Source organism: Lagopus muta, chromosome 19 (assembly GCF_023343835.1).
Source record: "Lagopus muta isolate bLagMut1 chromosome 19, bLagMut1 primary, whole genome shotgun sequence".
Classification (NCBI taxonomy): domain Eukaryota; kingdom Metazoa; phylum Chordata; class Aves; order Galliformes; family Phasianidae; genus Lagopus; species Lagopus muta.
In genome coordinates this window covers 10,000,416-10,019,043 of record NC_064451.1, presented here as the reverse complement: position 1 = coordinate 10,019,043, position 18,628 = coordinate 10,000,416, and positions in this window count along the sequence as shown.

Genomic DNA, 18,628 nt, shown 5'->3' with positions numbered 1-18,628 from the left:
CCCATCTTTCTCTTCCCAGAAAAGCAACACCACTGTCCTATTGCCGTGCTCTGCGTTCCTCACCCTGCAGGCTGGGCTGGCTACGAGTCTTTCCTGTTCCAGAAGTCACTGTTTGCCATCGGTCATCCAGCCAGCAGAGCTGCACAGAACTGTTTCCTACACTGCATTCAAAGCTTAAAAAACGAAATGAGGAATTCTTTTTCCCAGTCAGGTCAAAGCAAGAGCTGAACCTCACCGCGGGAGGAGCGCGCACTGCTCTTTCTTTTCTCCCTCAGCTCCATCTACTGTTCTTACAGCAGACTGCACGTAGCTGCCGCGCTGCGCGAACCTGCTCTGCCTTACACCGATAATAGTTCCAATGTTATTTCTTCAAGAGATTAGAAAAAGGTTCTATCGAGGGAAAGACAAGTGCTTGTGTGTGTTTACCCTGCGGGGTTTTACATCAAGTGAAACAAGTGTGAGGTGAGACTGATAACCCAGAGGAAAGTTAGCTTCATACTGCTGAAAAGCATTTTGGAGCCAGTTCAATAATCCACCGTGAGACCACACATTGGAATTGTATTTATTTATAAAGCCAATTGAAATGGAGCCTGTAAGGAGGAGCCTGAGATCAGAGGCAAGATGCAGTTAAGAGTAAAGAGTGCACACGAGGCCAGCGCCGGCACTGAGCCCTCGGCAGGCCAGAATCCCCACTGAACTGAGCCCCACTGAACTGAGCCCCACTGGTGATTTGCCAGAGGAAGGCTTGTGAGGCTTGTTGGCTTCAGCTCTGCGTGATTCTCCCACGGTGCACATACAGGTCTGCTGTCATACATTCTGGCACTGCCTTCCCCTTGACTCCTCTGAGTTGATTCTCCTTTCTGCTAAGAACCTAAGCATGGATCCAAGGTGTGCCCCTCCCGTGTGAACCAATCAAACAGGTGATAGAATTTTACATTTTATTCATTATTATTAAATTATTATTTAGTTGATCAGTGCCGCAGAATATTCTAACTTTATTTTTGCTATGGGAAAAAGGGAATGTCAGATTGGAAAATCTGTCCTCATTTAAACCTGAGCAAGATTTTGGGAGAAAAATGATGAAGCTCTTGTTTGGGGGAAAAAAAAAAAAAGAAAAAAAAGGTTAAAGGTCAGGCTTCTAAAATCCATTCAGCTGGCTTAAAACGAGTGAGATCAGCATAAACGCTGAAATTTGCCTCCTGCCCTCGCAGTACCAGCAGTACTAGCTGTAAGCATGGGGATCTGAGTCACACACATTTGTTCTCAGGGCACAGAACTTTGAACAGAAGCAGCCACTGGCAGCCAGCTCCTCCGCCACCATCCCCTTCTCCAAGCACTGGGCACGTGCTCCAAGGTGAAACTTGCTCTACTTATGTTAAACTGATAGCATGAATAGCAAAGTCTTTTCCCTTTTGGTTTAAATGAATCCTTGCCACTTAAGTTCATGTTTATTTTTATAGTATGGTCTCTATGTCGTTTATTGCTCCCAAAGGGACTCCAAATACCATGATGGTTATGAGTGAACCTGGGAATATACTTCTGAATTACTTGTGATTTATCCTGCTTCTCATGCACATAATAATGCAGCTCTTCCAAAGCCTGTTCAAGGCTTTTAATTATTAATTCCTGTACTTTGTGTGGCACCATGTGACAGTTATTGCTGCTATGGGTGGGAATTACTGTGCCTGTGCTTGCTGGTAACAGCACCATCGTTGGGAATTTTACATTTCGGGCTAAATACTGAATAGCTTCGGGATGGCTTGAACTTGTCCTCATTGATGACATAAGTGTCATTTAAATGCAGGACCTCTGCAGCACCAATGCACCAAAGAGAGCAGGGCTGAACGGGAGGGATGAGGCCAAAAGGAGTGGTGAAGACCTGCAGTGGGAAGTAGGGCTGTGCCCATGCTGCTGGGCAAACCAACCTGCAGCTCAGGGAGCCAATGCCTCTATTACTGGCACAGTTACTCCTATCCAGAGACACCTGTTTAATAACTACAGGCTATAGCTCAGGCCTGGCAATGGAAGATGTCAATCCTTGATTCCATAGACCTGAAGTTTTACATGCTAGCAGAAGCATCAAAGGATAACCCCAGTTCCAAGCTGCTTCCTGCCTGTGTACACTCAACATCACAAGGGGGTGCTCCCTGTGTGTACCTCAGTCCTGCCGTGCTCTCATTTTACCTCAGCCTTCTCCATGAGGCCAATCCCTGCTCTCACAGCCAACAACTTTGTCTCTGCAGCAGGCTCAGGCAGTGTGGGTGTGGATGTGACTGTCCCCCCATCACTGTGCACAGGGCCCATTGCTCTGCACCCTTCCAGCTGCACCTGTCTGCAGGATGGAGACACCTCCAGCTGCAGGGCCGCTCTGTTCTGCTGCAGGTCCTGGTGAACAGGTCCAGATCCTCCTTGCTTGCAGCACACCTTCCTGATTGACTGCAATGCTACCTCTTATTAAAGATAATATAAGAAGAAAAGGATTCTACATAGAATCACACATTCAGTTTCTGGTGCTAGCAGACAACCAAATCTAATCCTATGTAACTCTCTGAAAAAGTCAACAGATGCAAATTGGTGAGAGCTTGTTGATTTCGGCATGCCCACTGCTCTGGTGGGGGAAGACTCCAGAACATCTGAGGATGTTTTACATCAGCACCCCAGAAAACACCTGTGCTGCTGAGCAGCAAAGGGCACTCGTGCTCCTGCTGCAGTCTGCGCTGCACTCTGAGGTGAGGTGGGGCCCGGGGCTCTGCCCTGTGCACGGTGCAGTTCGGGGTCCTTGGTGTGAGGGGCTCTGTGCCCGGCACTGTGTGCCTGGGGGGCAGCAGGGCCGGTCCGTGCATGGGACCCTCAGCCCCCAGTGCTGCCTGCACTCCCCTCCTCCTCTGTTACTGAATCTGTTTAAACTAGGGGAGAGGGGTGAGGAAGTGAGACCTTTTGGAGAAGCCACATAGATGTTTGTTTTCCTTGGGGGTTTATATCAACATTGGTCTTGACATTTTGCCTCTTATTATGTGTGGCTCTTTAAAGGGTGAAATAATATTTTCTTTTGCTTGAGAAAAGGACAAAGTTCAGACAAAGCGCTCAACCCGAAATCATTTTCTTCTTTCCCTACAGTTTACACATTGTCTACACTGTGACTCAGTGCAGAGCCCCACTGCAAACAGAGGACCCACGTGGCTGCTCAATGCAGGGCTTCGTGCCCTCCTGCACCATGGGCTGCTCCCAGCATGGAGCTCTGATACTTCTCATCGTTAGCAAAATACTCAAGTTTGCAAATACAGTTTTTTCTCTGCCAACTTCATCTCCATCACCTGGCTAAAGTCCATTTCCAGCACAGGCTGCTCAGCACCAAAGCATTTGGCAGCATGTGGGTAGGGGGCATCTCGTGTGCACACTGTCCAGGAAGAGTTTTCACTCTGTCTTTGAGCTGTTACCATAAGGGCTGGGAGGGATGGCAGGAGTTCATGCTCAGGAGGCAGCAGGGCTTATGCTGCAGTGATGGTACATCAGGGCCAATCTAACCTGTGGGACTCCTCACCTGCATCCCAAAGCAAGGGAATGCAAAGCTCAGCTGAAATGCCTCTTGGAAAGCAAGGAGCACCATTTGAGCAGGAAACACCAGCTAAAAACTGCTCAGGGCTCAGACATGACTGAGAATGAAACTGAGTGAATGGGAAACGTACATCCAGGAGACAAAGACATGGGAATACCTTTGGTTTCAGAAAGCCAGTTTTCTTTGGGTGCTGCTTCCTGTGGTTTGGAGCTGAGCGGGGGCAGCCATGTGTGTAGGAGTGGGGCTACAGCCAGTGTGCTGGGCCATTTCAGGGCAAAGACAAGAGGGCCGAAACCTGAGGCAACCAAGTCTGGGGAACACTGCTGCTGTGCTGAATGCTGCTGGTGAAATGCTCAGTTGTGGTATGAGCAAAAAGATCAGTTTCCTTTGCTAACCTATAAACATTAGTGTCAGAGCTGTGGGCTGATGGGCTGGCTCTTCTCTGCTCCTCTAAGTGTTCTATCACAAAGCCAAGAGCTCTTGGCACTGTCAGCAATGAGGCAAAGCATTTTCCTAGCTGGAACTGAGAAGAACAGATGCAGTGAGGGCTGAGCCTGAGAAGATCTTCTGCCCCTCCTGTGGCACTGCTGGCCACATGGGCAGGAGCAGAACGCTGTGCTTCCTAGTGCCCTTTGTGGGCAAATCTCTTTTTGCGAAAAATGCCAGAATTTGGGTTACATTGCACTTAAAAGGATAAATCTAATATCTTAATTGCTACATGCTAATTGCTATAGACGCAGAACAGCGCACTGTAAACAAATTACATTACTCATTTGCGGAATTATTTTACTCTGGTATTTCATTGTAACGTAGTAAATCTGCATGGTGTGAAATCAAGTGAAAACAGATCCCTATAATAATCTGCAAACCTCTGGTAGTGAAGCAGGATTTTTCTGTAACTCTGCATTTTGAACTCAGACATATTTTTTTTATTCAGTGTTCTTTTCAGGAATGCGATTCACAGAGAGACCGCCTTCGAGCGGTACAAACCCATGAAATGCACATCAACAGAAAGTCGGCACCAGCTCCACAGCGTCACACAACCGCTGCGATGAGGACTGCGCTCCGACGGCGCTGCGCTCTCCGGGTGCGAGGCGGTGAAGCGCTGCGCCCCAACGGCTCCCGGGGACGCGACGCATTAACGTTACCTCGAAACAGCTGTGCAAATGCTGCAGGACACGCCGCGGACCTCTGACCCGCAGGTGAAGAGGGAATGAATGCAAATCATAATTCCCCAATTATGTGGGGGTGAAACGCGACACCGGAGTTAGTGCTCACCAATCAGGTTAACAAGTTAGCTGAAACTTTATCTTTCTGTACTTGAATTACTGGGAAATCGTCCTGCTGCCCCGATGGCAGAGATATGGGCCGCCACTGCCTTCGAGAGGGTGCAGGAGCTGAGCATGAGGCTGAGGGCACGGCCGTCCTCACCTGGGGCTGGCTGCAGCCTGGCACTGCACAGCACACCACGTTCTGCCCTGCATGTATGGACCAACATGGCCACGTACCTCTACCCAGCGCCACGTGGGCACATTTGCTAGGTATTCCCTACAGGCAATGAGAGCAGCTTGTTGCAAAGCAAGGAGCGAGCAGTTTAAGCGCTCTCTGCACCTCTGGAGCTCCACGTGGCTGCGGGGGGACCTGGCAGCTGCTCTGGGAGCAAAACATGAGAGCTTTGCCCATGCGGCAGCACGAGGAGTGCAGGCATGTACAGCATCTGCAGCCCCTGCTGCCCAGTGGGAGCCACAGCTGCGGCCCCTTACAGCTCAGCAGCACTCTGGGTGAAAGCGACGCCTCTTCAAGCTCAAGGGCTCGTGGTCACGGTGTTGCCAGGGTACAATTTATCCTCCCCTTTCATTCCACCAGCTGTCAAACCCGTTTGATTTTTCTCAAGCTCTGAGTGTAGCAGGAATTTAGCCAATAAACACAACTGATGATGATTTTCACTTCAGCTTCCAGCATCTGCCATTCATAATGAAGCCTGATTAAAAATGTAAGAGGATTATTTTTAGTTTTAGGATGTGGCAGAGCTTCACTGTAAAACATAGCGCGAAGCATGAATAATTAATGACAAAAAAATTCAAGGTATATCAAATACCATAAAGCAAACACGCCAGCCCTCCCGTGGCACTGCCTGGGCTGCGCTATGCCCATGTGCAGTGCTTGGTGCAGCCGTGGCCTCCTCTGCAGCTCTCCCCTTTTCACTGCAGTTTCTGCTTTTTGTGTGCACCTTTCTGGCACCAAGTTGCAAATTTGTAACTCTCCGCCCTGCAAACAACTCTGCTTCAGCTTTAGAGCCTGGAAATCCCTTTCAGTGCAACCGGGAAATGCAAGGGCAGCTCCCCAGGTGGTGGCAGGAGCAGATAGGATTAGTGAAATTCAGCTTTTCTTCCCTCTTATGGTGCTGAGTGCTTCCCCAGTTGTGAGCGGGGCCGATGCAGCGCAGCCCTCATGCTGCATTGCTCGTGGGGCTGCGGCCCCCAGCAATGGGGCTCGTGGTGCTCTGACTGTCACCCTCAACTCCTGAAGAGTTGGCATACAGAAAGCAAACAGTGAGGATTTGTTGTTCTAGGGATTCACGTAATTTTAGTAACTTTATGAAACAACCCTGCTCTCTCAGAAGAAATTGAAATTGACAGGACTGAATTGTCTGATAATAAATTTATCAATATGTTAATGATCATCAGCTTCTCTGTGTACTACTTGGCAAAATCACTACAGGTCTTCCTATTAGCTGGAACTGCTACCCATTTAGGACTTGCTTTGAAATTTTATCTTTCCATCTTGTTTTCTGTTTCCTCTTTTTTTTTTTCTTTTCAGAGACCTCATCTGTTTGCCAGCATTCTCTGATCAACATCTCTCATGTGTTTCCTATTAAAGCTATGATGTGTCTAGCCATTTTACTTCTCCTGCCCTTTTAAGTGGTGTCAGTCTTTGTGCTTTGCTACCAGTTGCCTTTTATCTCTGCAGTCTCCAATTCTCAGCGCACATCATTACCTAACTCTCGAACCATCTTTTCCTTACTCGCTGTGACAAATCTCAGAGGCCTGTGGCAGGCCCTTGCCAGGATGTAGCTAACAACCCCCAGCTAGCTTACAGCAGAGGTGGTTTTCCACGAACAACCAAAACCTCCTTGCTAATGTGAGCTCAGTTCTGGCCACGGGTGCCTGCCCGGCCCCTCTCCTGTTGGGCACTGCTGGAGCACCAGGCTCTGCCAGCCTCCAGCGGATCTCTGCTGAGGCCGAAGCACAGAAACCGCTGCTCCCACCAGCCTCAGCCCTGGGACAGCAGCAGGGCTCCCCCCAGCCCTGTCCTGCTCCCGGTGCTCAGGGGCAGCTCCACGCGTCACGAGGCAAAGTACGCAGCTGAAGGGTGGCACTGACCCTTCAGGCAGGCAAAGGCCTTGCTTAAAAATGGGGGGAAAATAATCAACCACTGTTCTGTACTGAGTAAGGTATTTCTTACAGCTCTCTCTGAGCACAAACATTTCTTTGAGGTCTGTGTTTTGGCCAGCCTGCGAGCATTCGTAGTGACTTTATCCCAGGCTCTTCTCCTTCTGACTGATTTCCTGCAGAGCATGATATGTTTGGCCACCTTAATATCTGACTTACCTGCACTTCATGCTGCAATTAATCCACAAATGGATGTCACAGATGATGTACAGACAGAACCACAGAGCTGTACGTAACCTCAACCTGTAACCACTATGGGCTGTGCTATCCCACATGGTTACTAAGAATAGCTCCCATATATGTAAGCCCCTCCGGCCCAATGATGGGGACCATCTCCTCCCAGCGGTGGCAGCCCCTCTGGCAGCCACCCCTAAGCTCACGGAGGGCTCTGTGGGACATGTGGGCACAGTTACCAGAGGTATAACTTGTGGGCAGTGGATGTCCTTTTTCTAAAGGATATCACAAGAACCCAGTCAGAACTGACATCTTCCACAAAATTAGTTTCAGTAACAGTTTCTTCTGGAAAAAAAACAACCAAACAAACAACAAAAATGATACCAAACAAAAAAAAACGTTTCTGGTATTGCCTATTTTCAGAAGTTCTGTTGCAAGTGCAATGACCAATCATAGAGAACGTAGACAAAATATTCTGCAAACAAACCCCTGCCTATAATTGTGTCCCATGGACAAGAACCAGCAGTGTCTGTGTGACAGAGGAGTCCAGGGCAGACGACAGCTGATCGAAATCCTGCCACACTCTGCGCCCACCAGTGCCCATCCCCAGTCCCTACGTTCAGAGCTCACTGCTGCTGTGGGGAAGCTGCAGCAGATCCCTCAGGGTGGCTGCCTGACAGCAGTGAAGTGTCACATAACTTTGGGTTGGCAACAGATTATTTGCACATTTCATTTCGGAAGTAAGATGCGCTCTCCCTGTAGCTGTACAGGGGAATTTCACCTCTGTAAACTGGTCACCACTGAGGCTGTCACCACTTGCCCTCGCAGCAGCTCTGGGCCGTTCTGCACCCAGGGGAGCCATTGCAGCAGCGTTAGCACTCGTAGCACTCAGCAGCACACAGCTGCTCCAGCGTAGCTGGGAAGGGTCATTCCGGCACTTCTGTCCCTCATGGAGCAACACAGGGACAGATGAACCCACGCAGCCCCATTCAGACCTGGGCTGCTGCAGTTGCCCCATCCAGCAGAGAGCTGTGCAGAGCTGAGGCATCAACAGCTCCCACTGCATTTCCACCCTCAGGAGCACACCCCTCTGGAAACCTCCACTGAAAACACCCCAAACCACCACAGCAATGTAACTCCGCCTGGCCCTTCTCATTAGCTTGCCAACCTCGCGATTCAAGGATTCACAGAGAGTTAAGAAATAACTGGAGTGAAAACAAAGCTGCTTTTGCTGTAGCTGAGAAGAAATTATTCATTTCTCCTTGAAAAACAAGGACAAAAAAAACCAAAACAACCCTACACCACCACAAAGCTCTGTATTTGTGTAAGAATAAGAGTAAGTGGAGCAGAAGGAGACGGACAGCCTCTTTGCACAGATCTGTACTTGGTAGGCAAGTTCCTGGCTTCACACTGTGCACCTGTGTGCGCAAAGGCTCTGGCATTCCTCACAGAATGCCATGGGAGGGGAGGGCAGTGACACCAGCAGTGCTGAGAAATCACAAGACAGTCCTCATTTTTCAAGTGCAAAGTGAGTGATAATTATTTAAGAATTCAGCTCTGCACGCCGAAGCAGAAAGGTGTTCCAGCTTGGTTTTTCAAGGGGTATGAAAGGATTTCCTGCAGTGTGGTTCATTCAACTCACTTTTCATAAGCTAGTTTTCAACAACATCATCCAAAAGCCATTAGTTTCATTGTATGTATCATGCAGGGTTATTTAGTAGGTCAGAAGGAAAAATCTAAATGGACAGGTGCTTTAAATTATAAGACGGTAGAGGTGGTTAATAAAAAAAATACTAGAAAACATTGGTAACTTTATTTCAGGCTTGAAGTGGGTTCTGTATGCAATGGGCAAATGGCTTGGAGAAACACTGCGAGCTGTCAGAAGTGGTACATGCAGAGCATGCTCAGGAAATCAGGCTGCTCCCCAGAGATCAGAGCGCAGCAAACGCTTCCCAGACATTATGCACCTTTTAAGCTATTTATTTCCTCTCGGATGTTTGCACCACAGCGACAATCAATTATATGAAGCAAATGTCTTCTACATCTGAGACAGAAAAATCCCAAACCCAGAAGCTGTGAGGCAGGACGGGTGCCTGCAGGTACGGGGCGGAGCTGCCTCCATGTTTCTGCACCTTTGGGCACACAGTGAGAGAAAAGAAGTGACAGCCATCCTGAGCCCAGAGCACCACAGCAGTCACTGCTCCACCCCACACTGAGCATTGCTCCAGCGCTGTAAGGGTCCCACCACCTCATGGAATGGCACAAGGGGCTTCTTGCATCTGCAGCACGAGCTGGCGACCAGCGTTAGCTAAAACGTGGCAAATGACCTTGGTGCTGTTTGTGCTGTGCTACTGCTGGGGCTGAGCACGAAGTGCACAGCCCAGGGAGCGGTGGGGCTGTGGGCCGCCCTGCCTCGTGGATTGGTGACACCAGGACATGGGGGTCACATGGGGACAGCCCTCCCACACCATGCACGGGACTGCAGTCACTCGGAAACCGCTACCAGCAGCAGGGTGGCAGCTGGGCACAAAGCAGATAAAAGCAGGAAGGATTTAACAGAGATGAAGAAGATTTCATTATTTTCTGTTCAGGGATGTCTTTTGAAAGACCACCGCACCGTCAGTGCTTGTAATGCAATTCTATATTCAGCAAGAAGGGAAAGTCTGTTTTTTATAAGCATTCCCCAGTGTCACCACATTTTATCTGATTCCTTAGGCTCAGAGATCAGTCTGGAATTATAAAAGGAGTCAAATGCTCCCTTGGACACTGGATATCTCCTAATTATTCCAGGTTGGAAACGTGTCAACAACCCAAGCATAAGTGTTCCCACACCAGTAATTCCTGGCCAAATCCGGACTGTTCCTCTGTTCCTGAAGCTCAGGACACAGGAAGACACACTGAGGCAGTTGTACCTACTCAGTGCAGCGTGCATAAGAGCAAATGCAAGGCGCAAAGGGCTGGGCTGGAGCTGGGACATGAACACCCAGAGCAGCTGAGAGCAGGGCTGCACTCTGTGCAGGAGCACTGTCATACATATGCCTGCTGGATGCTCTCCAGCTTCAAATGCCTTTCTGAAGCTGAAGGAAAGATCTTTGTCTACAGTTCACCCTGCTGCATCTGCAGGAAGGTTTCTGTCTTTAACTAGCTTGGCTGCTGCTGCTGCCCTGGCCAGCCTGAACTGTGCCCTTTATCCTTTCTAGACCTTGTTAGGATCTGACCTCAAGGTTGGGGAGAGAGGAAATGCACCAACAACTGGAAATAAAAAGAGCACAAACCCCAATTTTTACAGCCTCAGAAGCTCTGACAAAGCTGCCTGAGATGACAACTTGCTGCAGCCCTGTGAATTAGAGGACAGAGCCACGGCATGAGCTGCTGAGAGTAAGGCTGCATGCCCTGCACTTTGTTAGACCCTTATCCTGTGCAATGTGCTCTGGACATGAGAGGTGCAGCCAGTGGAAATTCCATTTTTTTTCTCTTTCCTCCACATCTTCCCCACGCACATAGTTTGCATGCCAGAGGATGAGCTCTGCCTGCATGCTTCGCTGATTGTTTGGGTTGCAGACTCCTTACAGACATGAAAAGATTGAATAACACATGTGCCGATGTGCCATGAAATCTAATGAATTAACTGTTGCAAGAACAGGTGGTATTCCTAAAGTTGGTGTGGAAAATGGACGTATGTGTGTGCTTCACTGTGGTATACAGCATGCCTCCTGCCTTCTTTCTAGTCAGAAACAATGGAAGAACTGATGGGATGCCTTTATTCATGTGCTTTAGCATGCGTGCCACCATGCAATGCACACTCTAGAAATGGACGCTGTCTGCTGTGCGAAGAGCAGATCTACTGGGATCTACATATCCCAGAAAGCAACATTATAATTCATTATGGTGCCTCCAGTTCCTCTCCTGTAACGTCACAGGGGATCTGATGGCATTGGTATATCTGCTGGAAATCTGAACACAGTGTAATTGTGGGATGCTGAGCATGGATAGAAATACAAAGTGCTGCAGTAAGATGAGAAATAACTATGCCATTGTTTTTCTATAGCTTTGCATAGCAAACAAACCGTTGGAGCCAAACTTCATTTATTTTGTGCATACTAGAAGACTACTGAAAAGAACATGGTATGAAATATGTTGAGACAAGCAGAACTTGGCCTAAAATCTGGATTTCATGTCTGAGGTTGTTAAAATCAAAGGAATAGGTTCAGCAACACAGCAGCAGCCTCTTACCAGTGACTCAGACTTCCATTCTCGCCCTAGAAAAGCTGCCACGGTCGGAGCTCGTGGGAAGGTTGCACCCTGACCCAGGGCTACGTTCACATTTAACCAAGTTTGAAAGTAACGCTTCCTTCCTCACTGGTTAACACTGCAGACGCCTTTCCTGCCCCGAGATTTTAAAATTCCTAAGAACAAATTCCAGCTACTTGTCTTTCTTCATCTAAACGTTGGAACATAAATCAGATTCAGAGATTAATCCTCAGATTAAAAAGAAAGAAAAGAGACGGTTTCTCTTCTCCTGCTAAGAATTGAAGAAGGGGAAAACAAGGAAATATACAGTGGGAGGATGAAGTTTTCGTACTGCTTCTAAAGTGAGATTAATTTTGAACACGAATTTTAGTATTAAAACCTCATGACAAAAATTAAACAAATTTGCATGAATATAACACGTTGCTCTTCAAGTACAGAAAGTTGTGTGTGATGTCGGGGTTGTGCTCAGTGCCCTCAGATTCGGTTGTGTGCATCAAGCTGGAAATCAACACCAACATTCGAAAGCAGAATCTGGTGAAATCAGGGAACTTTGCCCAATCCTCATCTAGAACCTCAGTGCCTCCTACGTAGCACCAAACCTCACAGCAGGGCCCTGCACAGCTCACCTGGGTTCCAGCTCCACTGCCAAAGTTCTGCACGGCTTTACAGGAATCCCAATTAAGTCACAAGTAAATCCCTCAATGAAGCACTACGGACAGTTCTTCTATATTCTGCCATTTCTATGCTTGTACCCAAATCACTGCCAAATCAAAGCATCCAGCAAGTACTGGAAACACTTCAATTATTTAAGAGTATACACACAGTAGATTCAATTAAAATTACTGACATGCTTTTTTTGTGTGTGCGTGTTATATTTCCATTTGGAAGCAATTCAACCCAAATTCTAGCAAAGCCCTTCAGAGCATATTGAACTGATTTAAGGAGTTTGCATCCAAAAATTTGAAATTTAAACAACGAAAAAGGAGGTTGAAGGCACATTAGTGGTTGTTTATAAATCATGCCCTCAAACGTTAAGAAAACACACTGCCTTCCTCATTGGCAGGAGAGAAACCAACGCGTAGTGGGTGCTCAGACGTGACCAGGGGAAGATGGAGGGCCTGCAGGCACAGGGCAGTGGCTCCAGCCACCACCTCTATGGGCAGAAGCGGCTCTGCTGAGTCCCACTGTGCTCTGGGAGCAGCTGGGGAGCGTTTAGAAAGACAGAATGTGTTCCTGGTCTTTTTTAAGCTCTCACTTCAACTAGATGAGAGCAAGCTCCACCAAGACAGAGCTTGGGTCCAAGGGGAAAACATCAGCACACCTGAGCTATTTTTGTTTCCTTGCATGCGCTTACAAAAAAATGAAAGGGATTTGCTTTCATCTGTCTGAAAATAACAATTTCCTATGAAAGATCTTCAGCCCTGAGGGTGCTATGGGTGTTTCTGCTTCTCCTCATCAATATTTTTTTTGCCTGCGCAAATGGAAAAAATTGGGGCAGCCCTTAGGCTATTGATTCTTCTCCAAATAAAACAAAAACAGATAGCATAAATGCCCTGGTGACTGCTGTGGATTGGGTATGGGAAATCCAGAGTCTCCTCCCTTCCCAGAATTGCTCCAAAATCAAATCCCCAGGGGAACTGGGCCCTGTTTTATAACCAGCTCAGGAACCCGTGACTCTGGAGGAGGTGGAGGCGCACACACAAAGGCCACAGAACAATGTGGTATGGAGAGAATTCACCCGCAGGCAGCCAAGGGGAGGAATCAAAGCGGGGACATGGAAATGATGGCAAAGCTGCTCAGCAGCACACGGCAGGCCATGGCTGCTCCTCCACATGGACACTGTCCCTGCAGCTCCCAGGGATGGAGCTGCCAGCACAGGCCTGCCCCACACCGGCACACGTCGCTGCCCGGCTCTGGTAACACTGCTGGTTTCCAGTGCTCAAATGCCAACAGCTGTCTCTGAGCTGCTGGGCAGTCAGCATATCTGCAATTAGGTTCCAAAAAGAACTTCTGGACTCCTGGACCACTATGTGCCAAAAGTAGAGGGAGGTTGGGAGTAGAGAGATCTTTTCCACAAAAGCAGCAGGAATATTTACCCTGAAGTAACAGAGCAGCAACCTGCAAACACTGCAAATGTGGTTGCAGCGGGCAGAGGCTGCAGGAACGTGAACCTGCTGGTAGCTGCACTACCTGGCATGTTACAGTGCCAGGAGGAACAAACAGCATTTGCTGGGAGGACGATCTGACGCCCCTGAGACACAGATCTCTGCGGTGTGAGTGCCTCAGGTGGCTGCTGGGTTTTGCAGGCTGGGGGGGATGGACACCAACAGCTCTGCAGTGGTGTCACATGAGATGACCAAACCATTGCAAACTCCCCAGAAGAGCTCATTTTGCAGTTGACAATCCCTGCACGTCCGTTCCCAAACTGACCCCACATTGCTCCAGGCCCAGTCTGCACATCGACAGCCCTACAGCACAAGCCCACGGCTGCGACCCCACTGCAGCTGTCGTGCAGTGAGGAGCAGCGCACTGCGGTGGTGCCTCACGCAGCCCTCGTGCTCGGCTCTTTAATTCCTTCCCTCCTCCTTACTATTATTTACAACCGCTCAAAGCACCCGGTGAGCCCTGTCTGTAAAAGCCTGGGTTCTTTTTGATCGTGCCATGAATCTTTTCTTCGCAGACTTCTCCCGGACCTACGCAGCTTTCCCAGAGAGCTGCGCACACTTCCATTCTTTTTAAAGGAGGAATCCCAAGCGAGGATTACAGAGCTATAAAAGCGGAAGCCGGCTGCTTGGCAGAGCATTCCTTGAGATTTGCCAGCCTAAGCGCACAGATGTTTCTCAGATGGGTGAATTTGGAAATGAAGATCTACGTAGCATCTGTCAAGGGGTTATAGTGTTTCTGATCTGCGACAAACACTGCGCAGGATCCCTCTGTCCTGCCAGGCCAGAGGCGCACACAGAGCTACCCATCACCGATGCTAATCCCGAGTAATTTATTAATCTTCTTGGGCGCGCTCGTTTGTACCTCATAATTCTTTTGTCCATAATGAAAAATTATCCCTCGTTGCCGTTGTCCTTCCAGAACGGAGGAGAGCTGCCCTACAGGCACCTGAGTGCTTTTTGGAGGACGGACCACCCCTAACAACGTTCTCAGAACAGAGACCTGCAGTGCCCTCAGAGGGATGTGTCCCTGGAGACGACCAGCAGGGTGCTGCACGAGGGAGCTCTTCAGCCTCCAGCCAGCCCAAAACGTGCTCCTTCCAGCAGCCCACTCCTTGCTGAGAGCAGGAGGTTAACCTCAAGCTCCAACCAGCCCCACTGCTGGCCTGCAAACACTGTGCTGCTGGTCCTCGCCCCAGCACTATGCAGATGCCCACAACGCACCCGCTGGCCGATGCGCAGGGAGCACAGGAACGGCTGCTCTGCATGGAGTGCAGCACCTCCTCCTCCCCACCCAGCATTCCACATCTCAAGTGCAACAGCAAAGCTGCTGCGGCACCACTTGCTGCTGTACCTGGCAGGAGTTCCTGCTGCAAGCAGGGGACAAGCTCTGGATGGGGCAGAAGATGAAAAGGATGCATAAACACCAGAGCACATTTACTCGTTGTGAATCCTGAACCATAATTCTTCACTTCGGAACGTACAATAAAAGCCTGACTGCAAAGTGCTTGCAGTTGGTGTAATATTCTGTAAATCATGAAATAAAAAGAAAAGAATTAAGCTACAGGTTTCCAAAGAGTTATGAATAATGGATTGTCAGCCCCAGCTCAGACTCATGCTAAAAATCATTTTAACTAATGTATTAACTCTTTCACTGCTACTGCAGATGAAAGCATCAGGGTCACGCGATGTTTCCACCCTGCCATCCTGCTCCAATTCGCCCAGACACATTGTTGATGTCTGTCCAATCTGCTCTCCTTTCTGCGGGCCAGTTTTCACATCCAAACCCGCTGAGAGCATTCACTAATCGTTACATTATTGCAGAGCACATAGGGAATTCACTCGCCTATATGAAACCTGCCAAACGTCAAAGGAAGGAGTTACAAAGAATAGGAAAAGATTGCAGGTAACCCCTGGTAACACTGCCTGCATCCTGCAGTGTGCCCTTCTCCAGAGGGAGGGCGGGAGGAAGAGAGGGAGGGCGTGCCCAGAGCCCCGCTGCACACAGCAGAGGCTGCAGCCGCCTCCTCCCAGCCTCACGCAGCTCACTTCCAGCACATGCACACAGCACCGGTAAATACAGCAGGACACACACTAAATACTGCAGTGGCATAATGGCAACAACAAACAACATTTTCACGGACCACAAACATTTACAAACAGAATTTAGTGAGAAACAGACCCTCTGGTACCAACCGCCTTTGCTCTGCTCTGGACTACTCTGCCTTGCCGCTGAGAAAAGCAAGTAATCCTCCCATGGCATTTATTTCTCATTTCAGTCTCTGTCACACCAATCTGCAGACAACGGGGATGCCGTAGCTCTGTGCTGCAGGGCGGATGCAGCAGGAAGATGTATGCTCACTGCTCCATGCAGCACGAGGCCCCCCAGGCAGCTCATAGAGAGCTACAGCTCCTACAGGGCTGCCCTAATGCCCTACAGGGGTTGCTGCAACACGAACAATGGTTCCCAGCTCAGCGTCTGTCCCAGGCGTTAATTATAAAGTACTTTCTGATTTCTGAGTATTGCAGTCTTAGAAGCAGTACCTTGGGATGTCACTGAGGGCCGGACTGGTGCTGCTGGGCAATCTCACACCTCTCACCTGGTCCTCCAGCTGAGAGCATCACCTGTGCTGGTACAACTCATGGTGCTTCCTGAAGGGAGCACAATTATACCATCTCTCTCACTGCTAGAAATAAGGATCTTGGCACAGGGAGGAGGAACTCATTAACTGGGCAGAGTGACAAAACCTAACTTGTGCTGCAATTGCTTTCAGATGCTTTGCATCAGAGCAGCATCAGCAGTACGGCTGTCTGCTCCTGGTGCCAGACAAGTTCCTCAGAGTAATAAAGCAGTTCACAACAGAGTACCAGAAAGGAGAAAATGCCTTCAAATGCTTAGCAGAAATTATGGAGAACAAGTTGCGGAACAACTCATGGATGACAGATCTGCTCTCAGGGTTCCCTGCATGCATTCTATAAGGTCACTACAGCACCATGGTGCTACCTGGCTCCTACTGTGCAGTGGGAGCCCAGGCACGGGCTGAGCATTCCTGCCCTGCCCCATTGCACAGCACTCACTGTGCACACTTCTAACCACCACACAACCAGAAAGCTTCTGCTCCTTACCCAAAACTCTTCCTCCAAACATTTGACACCCACATGGGCATTCCTCCATGCAGATGGAACCCCAGGACAAAGGATGAAAAGGGACTTTGAGTTATGAGCAGCACAAAATAGTTTTCCCAGAATAAAATGTAAAAATGGTGTAAATCAAAGACAAAATTGAGACCACCCAAAATGAAGATGTATGGAAATGTTCGGTTCATCAGTGCTGAAGGTGAAGATTCCCTCCCCAGCAGGTTTACAGGTGATGAGACCTGTGCACATTCAGGCTCTGCCTCTCCTCCGCAGCCTTAGCAGCAGCTCTCTAATGAACCATTTCCATTTTGCACAGCAGAAAAGACCCGGCCACGGGCACAAAACACTCTGGGACTGCATGGATGTGAACAGGAGCACCAGTGAGAGGCTCAAGGCTCCTGGTCCTCTTCACTGCCATCTTCCCTGCTCTGGGGAGTCCCCCATCCCACAGCCATTTCAACTTACTCTTGGCAGGAGAAGCCTGGCATCCAGGTACCGCTTGTCTGCCTCAGAGAGGGGTTTGGTGCAGCAGTGGATGGAGAGAGGCCGGCAGGACTTGGGCAGAGCACCTCAGAGACCTGACCCGCTTCTCTCCGGGCTGCCTTTCTGCACTTCAGCTGCAGTTTTAACAGATGGATTCAAACGTGAATGAATGCCCTGTGCCGGGGCGCAGTGACACAGCCGGGTGAACCTTAAGGCCGCGGTTTAGCATGACGCTCATCCAGCACTTCACCCAATAGTGGTGAAGACAGCTCTCCCAATTTGCACAACTCAGCGGTGGCGTTTCAGGCTGGAAGCCCACAGCTAGCACAGAATCCTTGGAACTTCGTGCATGCCAGCCCCAAACTGAAAAAGTGCTCCAAAAAGCCCTGCTAATGTCAGCAGCTGACCGTGCAGATTCTAATCCACCCACACAGTTCCTGTCTGCTAATTTCTGAGTGACACACTGGCCATTCTTATTCACTGTGATGTTCATTGGCACCTGGGGAATTCATTGCTAAACATATACAGGTTACCTGTGCCACAGCTACTGTGAGAAACAGGCACTGCTGTCCTCAGTTATATATTTTACAGCTGTAATGACATCAGTAAAAAGCATTTTTAGATTGGATTTAGAACTGAAAAGTCAAGGCAAAGCTTAGATGCTGCAGTTGCAAGGAACTGCTACAAATACCTCTGGCAGAACTGGATATTAAAACCCGTGAGCTTGTTTGGTCAGAGTAAAGCAATAAAGCACTATGTTCAATCACATTGGAATGCAACGCTGCAGCGAGCAGGGGATGGCTCTGCACTGCCCTCTCCAACAGCTGCTTTACACAAACTTTTCAGCAAAAATATGTGGAAGAAAAAGTAAATTGTGATGCAGAGGATACACAAAAGAATGTTGCAAAGAGCAGCAATGGCCAAAAACCAATCATCGTGACACTTCAGCACGTTTGACCAAAGAACAGGAGACCTGTTGCTGAGAGGCAAAGGGCAGCTGGGCTAAATTAGCTGAGCAAGTTTGAGTCTGGATAGTGTCATTAGGAGAAAAGCAGAACTATGCCATAAACTCTAATGAATGCATTAATGGATGGCTTGTGCCTCTCAAAAGGGGAAAAAACGGTTTAAATAAAGTTATTAACACAGCCCACCTGTGTTTGGCTCTTGGACTATGTTGTTTAAATAGCCCATTAACTCTTGGAGTAACTAATCTTGAAAGTGAATATAGCCTTTCTGAAGTAGACATTTAACTACATTCATATAATTCAATTAGATTGAGCATTCTTAGTCCAAAGCCAGTGTTCTTTGCTTTCATCTCTAATAATGGCATACAGACAAACTCCGTTAATATGGCATCGAAAAAGAACTTGCAATTCTAAAAGTAACTAAAAAAAGGAGTTATCGTTCTGAAC